Here is a 24,132-nt window from a genome sequence, read left to right as displayed (position 1 = left end):
GTCAGGTTTGAGTGAACAGTATGACAGAGATATTGGAGATATATTCCTAGGAAAGACACCAAGCTTCCCTAGATCACGATCTGAGACTGAACGTGCTCAAGGGAAGAAAAACACAGTCATTTCTTGTTTCTTGCTTTAAAATCTTGATTTTTAATATAATGCTTTGATCTTTCTGGTAAAGAAAATCTAGCTGCAGGAAGAATTTTGATCTCTGCCTTCACGTTCCTGAAAATCCTAACTGCTAATATTCATAGTCAGACCTTTGGGATATTGCTGTGCACCCATTGCCTTCAGTGCAGTCCTTAACAGTCCATTATATCACTCAATTTTCCTGGAGGTTGGTGCTTGATAGGGGATATTATATACACAGTCAATACCATGCTCTTTGACCTATAAGTCTATAAGATTGTTTCAGAAATGAGTCCCATTGTCTGACTCAATTCTTTCTGGGGTGCCATGTCGCCATAGGACTTGCTTTTCAAGGCCCAGGACAGTGTTCCAGGCAGTGGCATGGGGCACAGGATATGTTTCCAGCTATCCGATGGTTGCTTGCACCGTTGTAAGTACGTGGCACTTGCCGTTGTGGGTTTGAGGGAGTGTGATGTAATAAATCTGCCAGGCCTCCCCATATTGATATTTCAGCCATTGTCCTCCATACCAAAGAGGCTTTAACCACTTGGCTTGCTTGATTGCAGCACATTTCACAATCATGAATAGCCTGTGCAATAGTGTCCACGGTAAGGTCCACCCCTCGATCACGAGCCCATCTGTATGTTGCATCTCTACCTTGATGGCCTGAGGTGTCATGGGCCCATTGAGCTATAAATAATTCACCCATATGTTGCCAGTCCAGGTCCACCTGAGCCTCTTCAATTAGCAGCCTGATCCACCTGCAGTTTAGTTTGATGTTCTTCAGCGGTCCGATTCTTGGCTATGTGAGAATCTACATGGCGTACCTTTACAACCAGGTTCTCCACCCGCGCAACAATATCTTGCCACAATGCAGCAGTCCAGATGGATTTGCCTCTGCACTGCCGGTTGCTCTGCTTCCATTGCTGTAACCACCCCCATGGGACATTTGCTACCATCCATGAACCAAAAGGACTGTTGTGGTATAACCTGGCCAGCAGCTCAGCACCACATAGGCATTCACTCACTGTCCCTGCCCCCTCCCCCCCCCAGTGGAACAGGGGAGAGAATCAGAAAAAAATACAGCTTGTGAGTTGAGATAAAGGCAGTTTAATAGGACAGAAAAGAAACAGAAATAATAATAATGATAATAGTAATACTAATAACATATACAAAGCAATTGATGCACGATGTAATTGCTCACCACCCACTGACCAATGCCCAGCCTATCCCCGAGCAGCTGGTCCCCCCACCCCAGCCAGCCGCCCCATATTAATTGTTCAGCATGACGTCCTATGGTGTGGAATACTCCTTTGGCCAGTTTGGGTCAGCTGTCCTGGGTCTGTCCCCTCCCAGCTTCTGCTGCACCCCCAGCCTGCCCGCAGGCAGGACACAATGAGAAGCTGAAAAGTCCTTGGCTTAGTGTAAGCACTGCTCTGCAACAATTAAAACATCAGTGTGTTATCAACATTATTCCCACCCTAAATCCAAAACACAGCACCATACCAGCTACTAGGAGGAAAATTAACTCTATCTTACCTGAAACCAAGACAGATATCAATAGTGGACTCTAAGAAGATGTTGCAGCCCAATGCCCAATCCAAAGCTGGGGAAAAGGTGCTGTACCAAACCAAGAAAAATAAAGTCTTGAGGCCTGGGAAGTCTCAGGTGGAGTGGTAGAGCAGTAAGACATGTAGCAGTGCAACAGTCCTGGTGGAGACAGGCTAAAGGAACACAATATATAAAGGGGAAAGACAGAACAGATATTAATCATGGATTTACCTGCAGGAAAGTGTTCAGTTAGTGAAGCTCTGAAGTCAGCAAGCAAGGGCAGATTAAGATCCAGTAGGAAAAACCTGAAACCAGGCTAATCCAGATTAAAACTGAAATACCACCATCAGGAGTGCTAAGAAACCCTGGGAACACACTCTCTGGCCACATGGTAATTTACTTGTCTCTTGGTGTGTGCACTAGGCTGCATGTCTTCTGAAGGCACACACTCTTCATCCACAAATGGTCAATGCCCTTGAGTTACGTCCCCTGCCCTGTGAGACGTGGCAGACTGAGAGAGCATGTTGGTTCTTCTAGCCTACAGAAACCATGACACAGACATTTGATATCTTTATATACAAAGATGCATCAGTTTGGAAGATGACATGCTGGAAGATGGAAACTAAGCAGCACATCAAAAATGAGCTAAATGGTGAAGAAAACAATTTTGGTGGAAATAGGAAAAGCTTCAGAAAACAGCAACAGAACAATTAAGACTGGTGATTGTGGAATATCTGAGATGAGGTGTTCTTTACCTGTTCCTTGCTGGTGCCACAATGCACCAAGATTAAGACAGAAAGGACTGGAAGTGGCCAGTGTATGCCACTGCACTCCTGTCTGGCCATCACAAGTTAGTGCTGAGCAATGGTGATGCTGGCAGCAGTCACAGCTGGGTACAGGTTGGAGACTGAAGTCCCTTCTCCTGACTTCTTGCTATTGTCAGAGGAAGCAGGTCAATGCCTTGGCCAGCAGCTGACAGTTCACAATGACGTACAAAACTGAAGCTCCAGGCCCCACCGCTCTGATGAATGGAAAATTGCTCGCTGGCTGGAAGGGGGCTTGGGCTGACTTTGAGGGATGGCGCTCACAGCCAGCACCCTGCCAGAGCAGGATCTGTCCCCATAGAATGTCCCCCTCCTGGCCTTTCAGAGCTCTCTGTATGCCCTGTCCAGATCTGGGGTGATTGCAGTGCTTGTGTCCATCCCAGGGAAGTCTGGACAAGGGAGATGGTGAGCCTCTGCTCAGAAACCACGGTGCTGCGCATTGGAGTATACAAATGCATGTCTTTGTAATTAGCTATTAAGCCCAACAACTGATGTTCACAAAAGCCTTTAAAAGGCAATTTCTAATGATATTGATATTATTCTATCCACATTTCAGACTGCGTGTTTTCTATTAAGTTTATTTATACTCCCTTAAAGAAAGGCCTCACAGCCTCTATTTGCCATTTCAAGACAGTTGCATTAACTTTATCTAATGGGACATATTAGTGATTAAACATGGAACAATTCCAGTTTAAGCATACTTCACAAAATTAGACATTAATTACAGCAACAAGCTTAAGAGAATTAGAGACAACTAATTAATGGGCTGCTTCATTTTTTGTCAGAAGTGATTTCTTCTGCTAGAAAATAGAGCTTAAGACCAACTTTACAAATGTGAAATAATCACGGATCTGAAAATACAAGCTTACAGAAAATTTGGCAATAATTTCTGCTGGGAATGAAATCTAAACAGAAAGACACCTCCAAGCCATGCTGAGCTCTGATCATAGAATCATAGAATCTTTAAGGTTGGAAAAGACCTCCAAGATCATCTGGTCCAACCATCCCCCTACCACCACTATCACCCACTAAACCATGTCCCTAAGTATCACATCCAGACTTTCCTTAAACACCCCCAGGGATGGTGACGCCATCACCTCCCTGGGCAACCTGTTCCAATGCCTGACTGCTCTTTATCCCTATATATAATTCTAACTCTTAGTTTACATTGACTTGTCCACTTTGGAAAGCAGGTTTTTTGTTTGTTTGTTTGTTTAACTATATTATGACTACATTCACAACATTCCAAACACATGAGAAGTTGTTTGTGGTTTTTTTTTTGACTGTGATTTCAGATTTTGTCTTCTTGGTTTCCCATCTTTTCTTCTTGGTTTCTGCACCTCAGAGATAAATGTTGTGTACCATTTCAGTCAGTTATGCCATTAGATAAAATTTTACAAAAGTGAAGTTACGTTTTTTGATCTCAGAACATGTTATTTTGAAATTCTGTTTTTTTTTAATTTTGCAATGTGGGGGGGTTCAACAGAAGAAAAAAAAATGTTTGGGAGTGAGGAAGAAAAAAAGGAAAAACTCTAAAAAAAGACATGTTTTAAAATAATGACAAGATGGTTTGTGCGATGTTCTTATATAGTTCTCAGGTGCAGGGTTCAAGAAGAAACAGCAACAGTGAGCAGACTCTTCCCTTTTGTTCAGATCCAACAGAGACTCTTTTTTCTACCTTGCCATAAACATCCCTTCCACTCTTCCCTCACCCTCTAATTTATCAACTTCCATTCCCATATGACAGTGAATATGACACGTAGCCCAGTTCTGCAGTCCAGAAAGCATAAAAAAAAAGAAAAGAAAAAAACAGGAAAGACTTTCAGAATTTTTTGAGGATCAGAAAATAAGCCTTTTAGCAAAAGACTAGAATGTTCCATTTGTGGTTTTCAGCTAGTGGATCCTGAAGATAGAGGAGAGTCACTGGACTGCTGTTACAATTTTTTCTCTGTCCAGCCAGGTGGGACAAAAAGCTTACATCTGCTGTCAGAGGCTTTGCACCTTTGCAGGCAGCTAGAACCTGCAGGTAGGCAAATCTGGGCTGGATATACAAAGCAGTACTTAACAGGAGATTAGCCAGTGGGAGTCCGTCGTTAGGAATAAATTGAATACCAGCACTTTTTCTACAAGGTGCATTCATGGCCACCAGCAGCATCTCCATGCAGGAGACACCAGGTGGGACTGTCTGGCCTGAGGTGTGTGCAGAGGTCAGTCTAGCTTGTCATGGGGATCCCACCTGCCTTCACACTCAGGGCCTCTTGATTCTCCCTCAGGGTATGGTAGCATGAGTGGAAAAGATTGATTCAGGAACCTCCACAGTGACTTTGACAGAACAGAAAAATTGTGGGGTCTCTGCCAAGCAAGCAGGAGTGTGCACCATCCCATGGTACGCTCCTTCGTGTACCACCCTTCACGTCACACTGAAGGATGGAACACAACACTGGTGGGTGGAGAAGTGGGCAGGATCAGCACTGAAAGGCCTTGGGGACATCCCAAAAAAGCATTCCAACTAATTCATCCAGCTCCTCTCCTGTACAGTGACGTGGAGCACGAAGAGGGGCCTGGGTGGAAGCTGCTGGAGGTTGCTCCCGTAGCACAGGCTGAGGATGGCTGCGTGCCCCAGGTCTGAGCAGCTCTGGAGCCCTGGGTTACACAGAGATTATTCTAATCCTTTCATTAGCTTAATCCTGCTTTTCTCCAGCGTGGTTGATACTGTTACAAGGAGAAAGGAGTCAGCGGTGCAGGATTACACTCACCCATTCCTGCCAAGGAGAAGGAGCTGGGAATTATCCCCTTCATTGAATTTGGATGGACAGTGCGTGATTGGCACCATTGGCCCTTTTAAACACATCAGAGTAGATGAGAGATGCTCCGTGCACACTCAACAGCTTTGGAAGGGAGAAGCAAAAGCCTCAGAAGATATTTCTTAATTAGGAAGATTTAATTTCTGCAGATTAACATATTTATTATGCTCACAAATCGTGCCTTCCCATGTCGTACCACAGCACTGCTCCAGCAGGATCATGGTGCGCTGCCCTCCCTTGCCAGGGTGAGGTAGGAGCACCCCACCACGGAGCCGGAGTCTTCCAGGAGAGCCTCCCAGGAAGCCCTCCAGCACAAAGCATTCTTCTGCTCTGGTGTCACCAGGAGGGAGCCAGGAATGTCCTTGTCAAAGTGATACCTGCAGTCACCACTACCAAAGAGAACTGAGCCAGAGATTCCTGCCCTCTCTGGACAGCGTGCATTTAGAGAGGGAGGTATGACAGCTCCTTTCTCTCACAGCACAGCTTTGGCTGTGAATACCCAGGGAAGTGCAGACCCATCTCTGTGATCAGTGCCAAATCTGCCTCCTGTGCTCACAGTTCCCAAGAGGCTCCAGGAATTCCCTTGCTGGCTGCAGACAGTTCTTTGCTTAGCTCCCAGGCCCTCCAGAGTCCTCCAGGAGATGCCCAGCTCCCATCTGAGCTGGAAGATCTACCTGCCACTTATGGTGCTGCAGTGAAGTGGTCTCAGACCAGCCCTGTATCCCAGTAAACTTACCTGCACTGAACTCAGGGGATTTGGTTTGGTTGGGCTGGTTGGTCTGCTTTTCTCCTTCAAGCACTGTGACTCCTATGTAGTCAGGTGGGGGGTCTGCCCCATGCCAAGGATCAAGCGGGCAGACTCCTGTCTTATTCTGCTGCCCTGTCATTAAGATCACAGAATCACAGAATCATCTAGGTTGGAAGAGACCTCCAAGATCACCCAGTCCAACCTCTTATCTAATACTAACAAGTCCTCCACTAAACCATATCACTAAGCTCTACATCTAAATGTCTTTTAAAGATCTCCAGGGATGGCAACTCAACCACTTCCCCGGGCAGCCCATTCCAATGTCTAACGACCCTTTCAGTAAAGAAATTCTTCCTAATATCCAACCTAAACCTCCCCTGGTGCAACTTTAGCCCATTCCCCCTCGTCCTGTCACCAGGCACGTGGGAGAATAGACCAACCCCTACCTCGCTACAGCCTCCTTTAAGGTACCTGTAGAGAGCGATAAGGTCGCCCCTGAGCCTCCCTCCTCTTCTCCAGGCTGAACAATCCCAGCTCCCTCAGCCGCTCCTCGTAAGACTTGTTCTCCAGACCCCTCACCAGCTTCACTGGCCTTCTCTGGACTCTCTCGAGCACCTCGACGTCCTTCTTTTAGCGAGGGGCCCAAAACTGAACACAGTACTCAAGGTGCGGCCTCACCAGAGCCGAGTACAGGGGGACAATCACCTCCCTAGCCCTGCTGGCCACACTGTTTCTTATACAAGCCAGGATGCTGTTGGCCTTCTTGGCCACCTGAGCACACTGCCGGCTCATATTCAGCCGACTATCGACCAATACTCCCAGGTCCTTCTCTGCCAGGCAGCTTTCTAACCACTCATCTCCCAGCCTGTAGAAGATCCTCATCATCATTACGATCCTCCTTGTCATTAAGATCCTCCTCCTCGGCTGGTGTGTGGAATCTGAGCACATGCCATGGGCTCAGCAGAAACAGAGGTACCTGGCTCTAGGTCCCACTCGGTGGCTCTTCTGGGATTTCTCCTGTAGGTTGATTGCCCTCACAAGGGGAACAACTGCTGAAATCTCCTCTCATTTGTTCTGACAGCTCCTGTGCTCCTACTTACTGACATCCCAGAGTCAGAAAGAGACTAGGAAACCCCTGCCCACCACACGGACTTGTCCATTACCTTCAGCTCTTCCAAGTGTCCCCCAGAAAGGTGATTCTCACATGTCCCCCACCTGTGCTTCAGCAAAGAAAACCAAAATAAAGTAAAAATCATTACTGGCCCCATGTATCTGTGCCCACTCCCAGTGGTTTCTCTCCTTCTCTGTCTTCCCTGACATTTCTTCTCAACCAGATGCTGGTGCGTGCTCCTCAGCAGTGACCCTTTATCCAGTCCTGGCACACAAGGTGCAAGGGGCTATGCACTGGATGCGACAGCCTGCCCGCCAGCCCTGGCCAGCCACGTCTGCCAGCCCCCTGCAGCAAAGTCTGCGCCCATCAACCTTCATTCAGTGCCTGCTTCTTTCATCTTTTCCCTTTGCCAGCATTAAGCTGCATCCCGCCAGGAGACTGTCTAAACCGTGAAGATCACGGTGACCACGAAGCATTTGAATACGAGCAAATAATTGACCTGCTGTATTTTTCCTGCTACATTTCATCTGTCCTGGATGAGAAACAGAACAGTGGCATTTGATTTCCTTCCCGTGGCTCTGTGCACAGCCACCAACATGAAAGAAAACCCATTGCTCTCTCATGCTCTTACTCAGTGACCTACTTTCTGATCTGGGAAAGGGAGAGGAGCTGCTGTGGGCTGCAGTTCACAGTCTCCAAAGGTCAAGTCATGCCAAAAGTGGCATGATCCACCATCTGTCACATCTGAGAAGTTGTGGCAGTCCAGTGAAGTTCCCACAGACTGGAAGAAGGGAAACATAACCCCTATTTTTAAAAAGAAGCCCCAGGGAACTACAGGCCCATCAGTCTCACCTGATCCTCATGGAAACTCTGCTAAGGCACTTGGAAAATAAGGAGGTGACTGATGACAGATAACATGGCTTCACTAAGGGCAGATCATGCCTGACAAATCAGGTGGCCTTCTACGACAGCATTGATGGATAGGGGAAGAGCAACTGACATCATCTGCCTGGACTTGTGCACAGCATTTGACGCTGTCCCCCATGCTATCCTGGTCTCTATATTGAAGAGACAAGGATGTGATGGATGGACCACACGGTGGATAACAAATTGGCTGGATGGTCACACTCAAAGAGTTGTGGTCAGCAGCTCAGTGTCCTGGTGGAGGTCAGCAACGAGTGGTGTTCCTCAGGGCTCAGGATTGGGACCGGCGATTTTTAATATCTTTGTTGGTGACATGGACAGTGAGATCGAGTGCACCCTCAGCAAGTTTGCCAATGACATCAAGCTGTGAGGTGTGGTCAACTTGCTGCAGGGAAGGGATCCCATCCAGAGGGACCTGCACAGGCCTGAGAGGTGGGCCCGTGCAACCTCATGAGGTTCAACAAGGCCAAGTGCAAGGTCCCACATCTGGGCTGGCGCAATCCCAAGCACAAATCCAGGCTGGGCAGAGAATGGATTGAGAGCAGTCCAGAGGAGAAGGATCTGGGGGTGTTGGTTGACGAGAAGCTCCACATGAGCCAGCTATGTGCGCTTGTAGCCCACAAAGCCAACCGTATCCTGGGCTGGACCAAAAGCATCGTGGCCAGCAGAGCGAGGGAGATGATTCTCCCCTTCTGCCCTGCTCTTGTGACACCCCACCTGGAGCCCTGCGTTCAGCTCAGGGCCCCCAGCAAAAGAAGGACATGGATCTGTTGGAGAGAGTCCAGAGGAGGTCATGAGGATTATCATGAGGGCTGGAGCAGCTCTCCTATGAAGACAGGCTGTGGACGGTGGTATTGTTCAGCCTGCAGAAGACGAGGCTCCGGGGAGACCTTATAGAGGCCTTCCAGTAGCTAAAGGGGGCTACAAGAAAGCATAAGAGGGACTCTTTTATCAGGGAGTGCAGTGATAGGACAGGGCATAATGGCTTTAAGTGCAAAGAGGGTAGATTTAGATATTTGCAAGAACTTCTTCATGATGAGGGTGGTGAGGCACTGGAACAGGTTGTCCAGAGAAGCTGTGGATGCCCCATCCCTGGAAGTGCGTAAGGCCAGGTTGGATGGGGCTTCAAGCAACCTGGTCTAGTGGGAGGTGTCCCTGCCCCTGGCAGGAGTTGGAATTAGACGATCTTTAAGGTCGCTTCCAACCCAAACCATGCCATGTTTCTATGATTTGATGCTGAGCGGTTGTTTGAACAAACCACCTGCTGAATCAAGGCTTTTAAAACGTCTGTAACAAGGAACAGAGCAACAGGGATTTTTCAGAGAAGGTCATGTCCTTGTAATGCCCAGTTGATGTACTCTGTGTTACGTTGTTGTCGTTGAAACCTGATTTGGGTCATCAGCTTGGAAATCAGGAAGCATACTGGATCATGGATCTTCTGTTGCAGCACACGAAAGTAAGGCAGCAGAAGGAAAGGTTCTCCCATGAGCACATCCTTCAGTGTTCTGCTAAGTCTTGAGAAGATGCAAAAAAAGGGATTGGGGGCTTCTTATGTAACCATTGGCACAGAAGAGTGATTTTGTGATTTGTGTTTGAAACATTTGTAAATGGAAAGAAATCATCACAGAGTCTCACAGTGTGTCCTAGAGAGTCACAAACTGTTAGAGAGTGTCCTGGCGAGTCAGAGTATCCCAGGACTCAAGGCGAGAGTCCCCCATAAACGCCGTTGCTAGCAGCACCCACAGGCACTGCTGTGAACTCGCTTCTGAGTCAGACCAAGACATTGTCTGTGGAACTGTCACGGCTTTTATTCTTCTTTTAATTGTAGCCTATGTAAGCCCTGCTAGTGGTGCCGGGCGAGCTACAGGCCATTCACTCAGGTCCTATCACTGAATCACAAGTCACCAGAGGGAAGAGAGAGACCAGCGCCTGCCTCTCCGCTCTCCCTCATGAGGAAGCTGTAGACTGCAGTGAGGTCTCCCCTCAGCCTCTTCCAGGCTGAACAATCCGAGTGACTTCAGCCACTCCTCATATGTCTTCTCCTCTGGACCCTTTAGCATCTTTGTTGCACTCCTTTGGATGCTCTCTAACACCTTTATATCATTCTTATTGCCCTACAAGGAGGAGAAGATCTCCGAGAGCCAGCCAGGGACTCCTTTTGACCTCACTTGGAAGGACCTGGACATCCCAGAGGGCTGGCCAGCAGTGCCAGAGATGGGGAGAGCCTGTACGACTTTGTCCTGCGGCCTCAGAGGGAAGCATGAGGTTTTTTGGAAGAAACCCTCTTGCTGTGCATGCCTGTGGCTGCGTGCCATAGGCAGAAGGGCCCAAAGGGGCCCTGGGAAGACACAGCCAAGGCCTCAGGGCCTCAGGGGTTGATATGAAACACCAACGCCAAGCCCACAAGACGTGGTGCATGGAGCAGGCAGTGGCACAGCGGAAACCCCAGAAACATGTGCTGGGGCTGGAGAACTGCTGGAGAGAACGTGCTGCAGGTGAGGATGGCCCATTGTGATGTCGCAGTGATGGGCTGTGACATCCCAGGGGCGATGTCCCCTACTGGTGGGTGGCGATGTGCCTGGCAACTGTCTGTGACATCCCGCTGATGCTCTGGGATGTCTCCAGGTGACGATTTGTGACTGCGTGGCCCTCACTGCTTAAATCTGGGCACGGCAACTCAGCCCAGCGACTTGTGCCTCCCCTCCAGCCGAGCGGTTGTGTGAGGGCTGGAGTGAGGCATTAGTTGTGCCTTGGTGCTGGTTCGTGGTCTCAGAGCTGCTTCGTGTAGCTCTCAGAGGCTCACGTCCCCAGATCCACCTCTGCTTTTCTCCCAGCCCTGCTCCGACCAGGCAGCTGGGACATCCAGGAGGAGCACCTGCAGCAGCAGAGGTAGGCAGCGCAGGGACACCTCTATCTGCCAGCGGAGAGTTCCTCCTTGAGGGACCCTCCCCAGGCCAGAGAATGACAGTGGCCCCTCTCTTCCTCTTCCAGAGCGACACCCGCTGCTGCAGTGTCTGTACCAGGGAGCGCATCGTCACCTGCTGCTCCCCCCAGCCCACTGCAGCTGGTGGCAAGCATGGACGCGGCATTGGACACCCGCTGCCCCATATGCCTGGACACCTGGGGCAGCCCCGCTTTCACCATGCCATGCCACCACCAATTTTGCTTCCCGTGCATCCAGCAGTGGGCTGACAGCAAGCCCGAGTGCCCACTCTGCAGGCGGAGGCTGACATCAATCAAGCACTCGGTGCAGTCGGATGACAAGTTTGAGGAGCTGGTCATCAGCCCGTCGGCAGCAGCATCCATCGATGCCGACAGCCGCCCTGACGCCCAGGCAGCTTGGCCATGGGCTGCATGGCTGGCACCCAGCCCTCTGGTGGGCGGCCTCCCCGCGGACACCTGGGGACAACTCTTCCGGGAGCACCCTGCTCTGCTCCAGCCCCTGCTCTCCTGGGTGCGCCAGGAGCTGGGGCGCATTTTCCAAACACGGCGTTCGCAGGCGCTCATCTTGGAGAACGCCATCAGGGAGACCCTGCGCCTCTTCGGACTGGGGGAAGAGATGCTGGTCCAGCTGCTGGAGGAAGACCTCAGCGAGAACGCGGCGACATTTGTGCGTCACCTCCTGGACGTCGCCGTGCGACAGTGCGGCAGGGAGGCCCACCGCCTGCTGGGCCTCAACGTTCCCCCTGCAGCCGAGCATCGGGAGGCCAGCCCCGTGCCAGAACCCGGCCCATCTGGCCCTGAAGGAGTGGCTCCTGCACCTGGCCCAGTCCCCTCTCTCCAGTCTGCCAGCTCCAGCAGGGATGAGGTGCCCGGTACATCAAGAGATGCCCTTCGAGGGAATGGCAGCCGCCCTCACTCCCCCCCTGCTGCAGTCCCCATGGAGCAGGCAGCACCTCAAGAGGAGACACAGGAGGCTGCAGCAGGTCCCTCCACCGCCAGGCGGGGCAGGGGCTGCCCACCCGGGGGGCCCCGGCAAGCCCCCAAGAGGAAGACCAACTCCTCCCAGGCCTCTGCACCACCCAAGAAGAGGCCACCCCGCCGGCGACAATAGAAGACTCTCCGAGACCAGCGCCGGAGAGCAGCTGGGGGACACACCGGCCCCAAAGGACCCAAAGGTCATCAGGGTCCTATTCCAGCACACAGAGAACAAATAAAATCATGGAAAACGAGTCAGTGTTGCAAACAGCAGAGTGCTCATTGCCATCCCCACCCCCTGCTGCTTTCTCCTCCCTTTCCCGATGCCGTGCCCACTCTTTGCCCTGTTGCGTTGCTGCCCTGACAGCACCCGCTGCCCTGCTCCAGCCTGCGTCTCGGCAGCCGCTCCCAGGAAGGTGTTTCCAGCCTGGGGTCTCCAGCCCAGCCCATGCTCCGGTCTCATCACCCCAGCCTGGCCTCCTCCTCACCACAGCCTCTGACCCCGCAGCTGGGGCTCTGCTCTCCTGCCAGCCTGCACTGCTGCTGTGGCCCGGCCACGGCGGCACCCAGATGCCTCCTGCGCAGTCACGGCGTGGTGCTGCTGCTCTCGTGGGCATCTGGGGCTGTGCCCTGCCTAGGCGCAAACCCCAAGTTGCTCAGCAATGGGAAGGGCAAATTGCTGCATCTGGGGAGGAACAAGCCCAGCACCAGGACAGGCTGGGGGCACGCGCCCGGAAAGAACCCTGTCCTGCCCCATCCCAGTCCCTGCCCCACTGCGGGTACCAGTGCCTCTCCCTGTCCTGGTGCCACCTCCATCCCATCCCATCCCATCCCATCCCATCCCATCCCATCCCATCCCATCCCATCCCATCCCATCCCATCCCATCCCATCCCATCCCATCCCATCCCATCCCCATGGGCAGGCAGGGAGCAGGGTTAGAACCGGGCTGATCAGCCGGGCTCGGGGGCTGCAGGTCAGCGACATGGAGTCCAGTAGGAGGCCATCAACGAGCAGAATGCTCCAGGGTCAGTGCTGGCTCCAGTTCCGTTTAACAGCTTCGTTAACGGTCTGGATGATGGGGAGAGTGCACCCTCAATAAATCTGGGGATGACACAAAACCAGGGGAGTGGCTGAGTCACCAGAGGGACACCACCCAGAGGGACCCGGCCAGGCTGGAGAAATGGGCTGGTAGGAACCTCGTGGGGTTCACCGAGGAGCAGAGCAGAGTGCTGCACCTGAGGAGGAACAAGCCCAGCACCGGGACAGGCTGCGGGCACGCGCCTGGAAAGGACCCAGGAGTCCTGCCGCACACCAACTTGACCGTGAGCCTGCAACGAGGCCTGGCCGCACAGCAGGCAAACGCTGTCCTGGGCTGCATTGGGCACGGTGTTGCCGGCAGCTCCAGAGAGGTGATCCTCTGCTCTGCTCAGCTCTGGGGAGGCCACAGCTGGAGTGCTGGCACCGATTCTGGGCTCCCCAGTCCGAGACAGACCTGGGCACACTGGAGTGAGTCCAGTGGAAGGCCACCAAGATGCGGGAGGGACTGGAGCAGCTCTGCTGTGAGGAGAGGCTGAGGGAGCTGGAGAAGAGGAGGCTCAGGAGGAGGCTGGCAATGTCTGTAAGCACCTGCAGGGAGGCTGCAGAGGGGACAGAGCCAGGCTCTCTGCAGTGGTGCCAGAGCCCTGCACTGCTTGCTCCCTCCTGGGAGATCTTCAAAAGCTGCCTGGACTTGGGCCCCCTGCTCGGGGTGGCCTTGCTGCAGCAGGCCATTTGGACAATCACAGACTATCTGAGTTGGAAGGGACTCACGAGTATCATCGAGTCCAACTCTTGAGTCCACAAAGGACCACCCAAAAAATAAAAAAAATAAAATACCAGGCACAGAACTGTGGCTGACACACTTGGAATTGCCAGGTTCTTCTTTCTTGCCCTTCTTGAAAATTGGGACCACATTTGCCAGCTTCCAGTCAACCGGGACCTCTCTGGATTCCCAATGCCATTGAAAATTAATTGAGAGAGGTCCCTTGAAGACATCAGCCAGCTGCCTGAGTGCTCTCGGGTGACTCTCATTAGCCCCCATGGACCTCTATGCATTCAGGTGCAGCAGCATATCCCACACTAGCTCCGGTTTAACTGGGAGTTTATTGTTCCCACCAGTATCTAGGAAACCTCCAACTTCAAGGCTGTTAGCTGTTACAAATACTGTTATGCTGGCCTAAAGCCAGCAGCTTTTCTCCATCCCACCCCTGAGGTCGGTAGGCGGCTGTACCTTCTCTGAGGAGACGTTCTAGGTTGCGTTGCTTTTGCCCCCAGAGCTCTTGCCCGATATCAATCTGCCTTGCACAGAGCTTCCATCTAATAAGGCAGCTAATTAAATGACTGAATTGATTTGTGTCTTTTTGGAATATTACACCCCGGCCTAGCTGGAGTTCGGAAAGTCACCAAAGACCCTGAGCAAACCACGTGGAAAGGCAAATGCTTGCAGAAAGGTGGGACTGGCTTCTGGCTCACTGCGTGCCATTTGCCATAGCATTGGTCACATAGGTATGTTCAGCTGCCACACTGGATGATGTTCTTGCTCCACGCCATGGAGAGAGATGCAAAAGGGACCACAGCTGAGCTGCTGGCATCAGAGTGGCACAGTTTCAAAGCAGATACATTTCTGAGCCATCTTACCATGTATGGCCATTTGTGACTTAGAAAGAAGCCCGTGATTTTTCCTGAGTCTCCCAGGCGCCTCATGATGCTTTTTTTTTTTTTTTTTTTTCCAGAAAAGCCATGCTCTCGATTGCTCCTTTTGTGGTGAATGAGACCATGAGGAAAGAAGAGCTCATAGTTTTCTGGACATTACTGTCGGAGGTACAAGGTTTAGATGGACCTCTGGCTGAAACAGGGAGCTCTTCTGCTGGGTGCATCTAGCTGTGGAATGAAATACCTGGGAATCTTTTAGGCCCCCAAAGACAGATGACCCATTGCATGTTAAATCCACTTCCCTCCTAAGCAAGGCAGAGAGGACACCAGATCTGGAGGAGGGTGGGGGAGGGATCTCTTCCCATCTCCACTGTAACTCAGGTAATGATGATTTTAGGAGACCTGCTGTTCTGCAGAATCAAGTCACACCACAGAGCATGGGGCTGGCATGAGGACTGGCAGGCGATAATCAAATCGTACTCAAGCAGATGCAACAGCAGACAAAGATAAATGGGTGGGAGTTAGGAAGGAAGCAGCAACAATGAATAGGGACTGTAAGACCAGATAGATTAAACAAGATAAAAAGCAATAAATATGTACATATCTAGTAAACAGTGATTAATGGGAAACAGAGAACGTTGCAAGGAGGGGTTTATTGGAGCCAGAAGGAAGAGCAGAGACTAAGAGAGCTAATGAGATGGTATGAGGAAAAAGAAGTGTGGCTGTCAAACCTAGCACCACAGCAGCGGGGAGGAAAAGCAAGGACCGGACTGGTGGGACCCTGTTGCCTTGGTTAGCAAAGAGAACAGGAAGCCACCAGGACTGCAGGGGACAACCAGTATGACTGCACGAGAGTTGGCTTCACCACACATTGGTCTCACACTGGCACAGCAGAAGGCAGCTGTGATGGTTTTGGCCATTCCCACAGAGGTTCCATGTCCCCCATGCCAGTATCTGCATGCAGGGGACTTGCTGCTGCCAGGTAATGCAGGAACCGAGGCTTCCTTCTGCTCTCCTAGGAAGGCTGGTACCCTTGGATATCCATTGCAAACTCATGCTGGGCATGCAGCTTCCCACCAAGCAGCGGCAGCTGCTCAGCGTATTACCTACAGAGCAGCAGAACTTGAGCTCTTTTCCCTGCAGCAAGCCCTCCAAAGGGGTCCTCACAAGAGCTTTGCAGCCTTGATGCTGCTGCAGAGCTGTTTGCCAGACACCTTTACCCACAGGTTTGGTAATGGCCTGTCTTCTGCTGCCATCACAGAGACCTAGAGCAAGGAGGGCCATTTGGCAGCCTGAGCTTGCCCAGCTGGAGGGGCTCTCAGGAGGAGAGCTGGGGAGCGTGGCAGGCAGTTCTGGCCAAGGACAGGAGAGTGAAGGGCTCACTGCTAAACTGTCCACCAAGCGCTGAGAGATTGGAGCCATCCATTAACGCAATTTCACTTCTCCCATCAGGTTGCAGAGTTTGCAGTGATAAAATGAATTAACAACTGCAATTAAACCAAAATCTCCCCTGTGTTGCCAGGATGAGTTATCAGGAGCTGGGTTTTATAATAGCTCTATCCAGGGGACTGCAGGAGATGGCTGGGGGTGGCAGGGGCTGAAATGTTTATAGGTTGTGATACCTCGAGCTCTAAGCCACTTTGTTTTCATTGGGGAAAATGTATTAGGAGCCAAGATGCCTGCATGTGCAGGAAGACATCCTGCTGGCCAGGAGAGCTAGAAGATGGGCTCCAGCTCTGAGGCTGCAGGGATCCAGCCTTAGTTCGTGGCAGAGGCCAGAGAATGAGGAAGGTAGCGTGTGAAGACCTGGCCTTGTTCCTACAGTGGGAACTATTTTCAGGCTCCCTCCCACCCCAAACACAGGCGGAAACTGTCATCAAGCTGCGTGCAGTCATGGGCACTCCAGAGGCCAGCCCCAGCCCTGGCAAGGCTCCTGAGCTCTCCATGTTCTTGGCACCAAGGAGGGTGGCAGAGAAGGGATTCATGTCCCAGGCCAGCATTATCTGATGGTGAGGGCCACAAGGGAAACTATTCCCCATACAGGAGGGAGGACCGGCTTACCACAAACGGTGGCTCCTGTAAGATGCTGTGGCCAAAGCTGCAATGTTGCCACAAATGTTGCCACAGGCACAGGGTGAGTCGTGCTCCATGACGGTACCAGAAGCTTGTGGAAGGCACTGGATGACTGTCAGCTGCACGTCCTGTGCAGCTACACCTCAGGCACCGCTCTCCTGACCAAGAGATGCTGCCCACAAAGCTCATTGAGACCTCCAGCGCCTAATGTGCCTCTGAGGCATCCCTTCAGACAACCAAGAGCCAAGTAACACTGTCTCCACAAAAACCTGTGCTAGCATCATCTGCACCGCTACCCTGATAATTGCACCCACCCCTGTGGAGGGCACCCCATGAGGCAGCCTCACGGGCTCCAAACCATGCACACCATTGTGCTGGCACTGCTGGGTGCTCCAAAGTCAGTCTGCAGTGCCCACAGCAGCAGGAGACCACAGCAAGGCCCACTGTGCCACGTCTTCACCCTGCAGCCTCCTCAACGACACTATGAGCAGGGGAAAATGCTCAAAAGGCAGTGCTGATGCTGCTGATGTCTGAATTTTCAGTGGTGTGAGTCCTTCCTCTTACTTCTAAGAGCATAGCAAGCCCTCTCTGCAGCCCTGCAATAATCCCATCTAGGCTGTGCTCTTAATCAAATCAATTTTACTAAGTAATTGAATTAAAAGAGCCATTTATACAGAGCCCAGTTATTTCGGGACTCTGTGCAGCCTTTAGGAGAGCAAAGCTTCAGTGCTTTCGGGCAGGACCTGACCATACCCAGGGATATCTATCCAGCTCCTTAGGGCAGCAGGTCTCTTTTCATGCTTTTTGCACAGTGCCTGGCCCAGCAGAGCCATACTCCACTGCAGCAGCTCCCGGGTGTGATAACAACCACAGGGATGATGTTTTGGGAAGCAGAGTTAGTGTAAGAACTGTCATTTCTCCACTGTACCATGCCAGGTAGAGACAGAGGGAGAAGCCCCAGCTGTCTCTTAAAGCAGGTTTCAGCTCAGCATTAAGACATCAACACTTCCGTGTCCCCATGTGGGGCAGATGTCTGTATCTGAGGTTGTGCAGTCTCCCTCCTTGAAGTTTGCAAGACCAGACTGAATAAAACCCTGAGCAACCTGATCTGACCTCAAGCTGATCCTCCTCTGAGCAGAAGGTTGGTCTAGAGACCTCCTGAGGTCCCCATCAACCTGAGTTTGGCTATCTCATTATTCCTGAGTATGACCTTGACTCTTCCAGCCATGGCAGCTGCCTGTTGATTCTGAGAACACATGAAGTATCTGGTGGGTGGTACTCAGCGACTCCCAGCTAGCAGCAAGTCGCTCCAGACTTGCAGCAGCAAGTAGCAACATCTGGGTTACAGGCTCTGCAACACCAAGGAAATATTTTGTTTCAGAATTAATAATTTTTTATTTTATTTTTATTTTATTTTTTACCAGAAGCACTTTGGGGGTTTCATAGGTTTGTTTTTTAAACAAACATACCAGTATTGGCCAAGAACAGCAATGTATGCTGTTGTTAGTGCAATAAAGAAAAAATTAGCACTTCGAGGGGAATTTTTCAGTTTGCCTACTGGTAGCTTTTCAAACCTCTTCTTTGGGTCTTTCCATTTCTCATTCTCTGGAATGGGCTGCAGCCCTGCCTAGCTGAGATAATAAAACATCATCAGTGCAGGAATAACAGAAAAGTACAAAAAATCACATTTAATTGTCCAGAAACATCCCTGACACACCATGCCAGCGGAGGCACCCAACCTCATTGTGCGGTTCCTAGGGCTGCGTTTCACAGCAGCCTGATTGGGATTTAATGACAGGGACTTAGAAATACAGAGCATTTCCCTCACGCAAAAAGGGGATCAAACTGAGCCCGAATACTTGAGAATGGAAAAATCTATTAGACAGCCTGTCTCCAGCAAAAGACTGAGAGATTAGTACTGGCTTTATCCTGTGGGATTATCCCTGCTTGCATGTTTTTAATTTACTCACTGTTATGGATAGGTGCTTTGAACATCTAAATAAATAAGTGATTCGATTGCATAAATTCTCCATCAGATTTAATGCTCACATATTTAAGAATTATCTTGTAATGCCATTTGTGCTCGTGTCTCATTAAATAGATCTGCAGAAGATTTTTATTTTTTTTTTTAGTTTCACATTGAAGATGTATGATAGTAACACAAAATGATGAACCAAGCACTAATGAGAAGGAAAATCTTGTGGGAAGCAAATGTCAAAAGCACTGCTCGGTACAAACATGTGGGTTGAACCTTTGGCTGTGCCTCCCCTGTGGCAAGGACGCATCTTGGTGGTCTCCCTCCCAGCGTCAAGGCAGAGTCTCCCTGCCAGCACAGACAGACGTCATGTCTGTGCCCTCCTTCCTTCTCTGCACCATTTAATGGCTTTCTTACTGTTTCACAGATTAGGAAAAAAAGCCTTCCCAACGTTGCCAGGCAGCGTCAAAGACAGAGAATTGCCTTAAATCTCCTTTGACGCCAGAGACAAAGCCACAGTGTGTCTGATGGCTGCGGACAGCCCTATCTGACTTTAGTTCAGACAAATGCTTCCTTTCTCAGCTACGCTGGAAAAGGAACACACATCTAATAACACCATAAACACGATCTTAACTAGTTTTCAGATTGTGCATGAAATAATTAGTTATAGAAGACATTTTCTTATGTACCATTCAGGTTTAATTAGGAAACATGTTCATGAAGCTGGTCCACGTGACAGAGGCGCATAGCTGCACAAACATGGCTGGGAAGAAGTTTGGATTGTTGGTTGTAAGTAAGGTTGAATGGGAAGTCTTCACCTTAGGAAAAAAAAAAAAAACACATTCTTGTGGGAATGAGAGCATGGAGACAGCAAGTCCGTGGTGGAGACTCAGTAGCCTACGAAGACCCCAGTTTTCTTCTTCCAAGCAGGCCATCGCTGTGAGGAGCACTGTGGTTTAATGCATTACAGCAAGGTGCAGAGGGCTCATGAAGAAAGAGGGGTCTGGACCAGGGAAACGTGGAGCATCCCTTGGCATCTAGTCCAAGGGCAGCAGCAAAGCCTTGTTTTGCTCCAGGGTGGGAGACTGGACAGAGCAGCTGCATTGGTGCTTCCATCAGAGCAAGTTTCCCGTAAATACCTGTGTAGTTAATGAAGGGAAGGAGGAATCCTGGTTCATGCGCAGAGGCTCCCATGGCACAGGTGCAAACTCCAGGTGCAGGTTGCAGAGAGGCTTTACCTGCCATGCTGAGTGATTTGCTCTGGGGCACGAGGAGAACAGATGGATGTGTGTGATGTGTGGGGCATGGCAGCTCTGAGCGGTTCCTCTGGGTCTGTCCTTCTGTGCCTGATGATGCTGGAGCTGTTGACGTTGTTTGTGCTCTGCAAGGAGAGAAAAGAAGCGGAGACTGAGCCACACAGAGCCTCTGCATGGGCATCAAGAGCAGGGGCTGGCCAGGAGCCTCTTATGTGGGACTCCCTCCCCAGGAGCAACCCCACAGGACCTGGGTGGTGTCCCCATGGAGGGTGAATCCCCAGATCCAGCCCCGCTACCTGCAGCTCAGCACAGTCAGGTTTCCCACGTGCTGTGTCCCTCCCGCAAGGCCCTTGGGGCATTCACCACTTCCCCATGCCACTCACAGCCAGCCACAGACATCCACAGACAGAGCTCACGTCCCTGCACCAGCCCCCCGGGGATGCCCACTGCCCTCCCTCCTCCTTGGCAGGTGAGGAGGGAGGAAGGACCTCCTCTTTCTCTGCTCCCAACTCCACCATCCTGAAGGGTCGCACTCCTCCTTTCCAGAGTAAAGCACCCAAACCGCTCACTGATTTTGACTCTCTGCCCTCCAATCAAACACCTTACCAGCAGGCTAATTTTTTGGCTTTTCTCCCTTTTGCCAGCAGCCAAAGGTCTTTCAGATGCTTCCTTCAGCCCCATCCTCAGTTCACGCCACAGCTGCAGCAAGAAAACAGTAGGCAGTACACCTGCATGCAGAGCTTTTAGCAAGCCTGGAGAGGGGGAGATGCTTCCACCAACCACCTCTCCTCTTCAATGCATTAAAAACTTCAGCCCATTGCTTGACATCTTTTTTTTATGACACCAGACTTGCTAACCCCTTCTTCAGGATGTTGATTCCTGCCTTCTGGATCCCGTGTTATAGACGTAGCCCTGCAGTGTTTGCTAAGTACAGGTACAATTTCCAAGCAAACCGTCTGGGATCTTCCCTACAGCTCCCCCTTTTTAATCCTTTGGGTTTCCTAATGGAGTCCCAGGTCACTTGTAAATCCCTACATAAAGCAAGAATTCATGCCTTCAGCAGCATGATTAGTTGGCCTGACACCCAGACAGACCTCTAGGCATGCATTAAATCTTTATACTCTATTTACCTTTTACTGAAGGTATTTTACAAGCCTCTGAGTTTCTGAGTTAGTTGCCATGGCTTAAAGAATTTTCTCTAACCATATTCAGAGATCTGTTCTGTGCCTCAGATTTGTTTTTGACTTTGTTTGGCACTGAAACCAGGAATAATGTCACTGCTATGCAAGATATGTCATGAAACTACATATATATAATTTTTATACCCTTGTTGTAAAAAGTCTTTGTGTTGTGTTTGCATTTTGAATTTACCAGTGGAACAATAGCATTCCATTTGGGTCAGAATTAAGGTCCTTGTACTATCATAAAATTCATGCTTAATAGGAATAATTTTGTTCGCTATTCGGGCACTGCAAGAATTATGATGCCCTAACTATTTGCATTGTTGCTTTTAAGTGGCCAGGTGTTTTGGATGCTGTGATAAGTAAGTGCATTGTTGTCAGTCAGCCACCATAATTGGGTTTTGAAACAAAGACTTCTGGCTTTTGGAATATTTACCAGCAAGTAGTGACATTTTCGACAGATCAGGCAAAGCTGCTGACTCGAAAAAGCTTATTTTTGTGACTATCAGCAACATGACCTCCCTGGTTTGAAAAGAAAAAGAAGTGATTGTTCTGCTTAGAGCTGACAACAAGGTTCAAAATTCTTTCTCATATTCACAGCGTATTTCTAATCCAACTTGATAATAGAAACTGCACTTAGAGGGATATATTTCACTGCTGCACATGCATTCAAACTCAGGTCAGGAAGAATTTTGGCTTAGAGAATGTGTTATTGTGATTAGCTGCTGAGTGCAGAAATACAGTAGCCCAGACAGCATCGAAATTCCCACTTCTCCTTATTATGAGAAGGGATATATCTGATCCATTGTCACATTTGCAAATGGCTTACCCCTTGTATGAACACGCACAGTTCCTTGATGAGAATAACAAATCTTACCTACTTTGCTGAATGACATTAATGCATTCAATGCTAAAAAAGTTGTCTTTGTGCTTACCTTCCTGACAGCAATTCCAGAGATTTCCAGAGCCTGAAACAAGAGATAACCTAATGAAATGATCATTAGTCTTTTTTGCCATAGCCATTATGCCCCATGACTTCACAATTTCTGGACATGAAACTCTTGGTATTTTGCCTTTCCCTTGCTGATTTTCCATCATGTATCACTATCAACATTGTGACAGACACTACAAAACCAGTGGTGAACTCACCTCTAAGTTGTACACCTCCAGCTCTTCAGGAGTCTAAAATCAGTACTAAAGCTCAGCACAGCTAAAAGACCAGCTTGAATTTAAGTTCCATGATGGAAATGACCTGATGTTGGCAGACTGATATTCTAGGAGGTAACCATAGAAACGTTCCCAGTAGCTTACATGGAAGATTAAAAGTTGCAAGAAGGCAGAAACACGGTCTGGATTAGTTTTTGTTTGTCCAAGGGCATCACCCTGGCAAGGGATTATTAATTGTGTTCAAATTCTTCACTTTTAAGGAACAGCCTCCATGCAACTGCAGCTGCTTCCTAACCAAATGAAAAAAAAAGGCCATGTGTATACACACATGGAATTTTTGCAGCTCTTGCTGTTGCATCATTACATGTGCATGCATGCACTGTAGTGTACAGTGCAGGCAGCTGGACCATGGCACAGGACAGCTGATGCTGGACTTCGAGTCATGGAGCTAAAGCCAAGGGTGGTATTGGGAAAAGGCTTCTGCTTTTAAATACGGGAAGAGTCAACCCTTGGGAGAGGGAAGGCTGTCAGAAATGTTTGTGTTTCCACGACAGATGGTCTCTGAAGGCCATCTGTCATGGAAACTTGGAGCCGCTCAAGGCTTGGACGGCGAGTCCTTCACCACCACTGATGAGCTCACTAAGAAGCTGTCAGAGCAAGAAATGTCTCAATGAAAGGAGCAAAGCAGTTCTGGACACAACCCTGATCTGCATGCATCCAGCTACCATCACCCTATCCCCTCGAGCACGCAGCAAAACAGTCTTCTCTGTAAATCCAGGCCTGGCAAAAAGCTCTCATTCCCAAAGTACATGCTTATTCCAGTCCCTATATATTTGAACAATTCATCTTGCAGTGTGGATCCACAGACTCAAATCTCTCTTTTCCCACAAAACTATGTCATTTCTGTATGATGCAAAACCACCCAAGGTCAGTATCATTTTTCATCCACTTTGCACAGGTACCAGAAAAGGTACAAGATTTGGGGCACCCATGGGCACATCACCACAACACCTACTTGCAATTCCCTCTGTTGAGCAACTTCCATGTGTATGCAAAAACAAAACAAAACAAAATAAAACAAAACAAAACAAAACATAACCACCAAATTAAAACCCTCAGAATCCATATGCTTTAGGAGTGCAACCCCATAGTCACTGCATTTGTTCTAATAATAACTAATGAATCGTTAGGTGTGAATCAGAGAAGCAATCATGGTTTAATCATGGTTTAATTTGTTTCACAATACTCCTGTAAGATTCCATGTATAGTTTAATTATATTGAAAACCAAGAATGATTTGGGTAAACTTACTATTAGCTGTTGCTACTGCATCCTGCTTATGCCATCCGATGGACACCAACATGAGGGGCCCAGGAGTGCAGATGGACAGGGAGGGAGATTTGGCCACGAGGGACACAGCTGTTGCTCATGGAAAATCGTGTTCATCTGCAACTTGTTTCCTCCCAACAGCAGGCTCAGCCTCTGATACCTGTGTATTGGCACCTTTGGGCTAAAGCGCCAGGTGCCTTTGCACTGGCGCTGGCCATGAAGGCAGTGTTCAGAGGCTATAGATGCTCATGCCGAGTCTTTGTGCTCGGCGTAGGATCTGAGCACAAAGTGCTCTGCACAGACATCTTGTTACAGTACAGCTTTCCAAGGCCTGACCTCTGCTTCTCCATGGGAAAATCTTCCACCGTACATTACATCTTCAATGCAAAAATATCCCTGAGTGCCCCAGATGTTGCCAAACTTTTCCAGAGATAAATCTGCACAAAAAATA

The 24,132-nt window shown here is 49.7% G+C and overlaps 1 long non-coding RNA gene across 2 annotated transcripts; it reads right to left on the bottom strand.

Annotated features, from left to right (window-relative positions):
- Positions 1–18,741: 18,741 nt before the first annotated feature.
- Positions 18,742–23,641, bottom strand: LOC308179206. Of its 2 annotated transcripts, XR_013940280.1 has the most exons (5): positions 22,336–23,641; positions 22,122–22,154; positions 20,612–20,704; positions 19,889–20,130; positions 18,742–19,567 (listed from the first exon to the last, which is right to left on the bottom strand). It is a non-coding gene; the product is annotated as an uncharacterized lncRNA (long non-coding RNA). The 2 variants fall into 2 exon arrangements; XR_013940281.1 differs by lacking the exon at positions 18,742–19,567 and having other exon boundaries at positions 19,578–20,130; positions 22,336–23,639.
- Between the last annotated feature and the right edge of the window lie 491 nt (positions 23,642–24,132).

Source organism: Anser brachyrhynchus (genome assembly GCF_964034855.1).
Source record: "Anser brachyrhynchus genome assembly, chromosome: 17".
Classification (NCBI taxonomy): domain Eukaryota; kingdom Metazoa; phylum Chordata; class Aves; order Anseriformes; family Anatidae; genus Anser; species Anser brachyrhynchus.
This window is presented reverse-complemented; position numbering and strand designations above follow the sequence as displayed.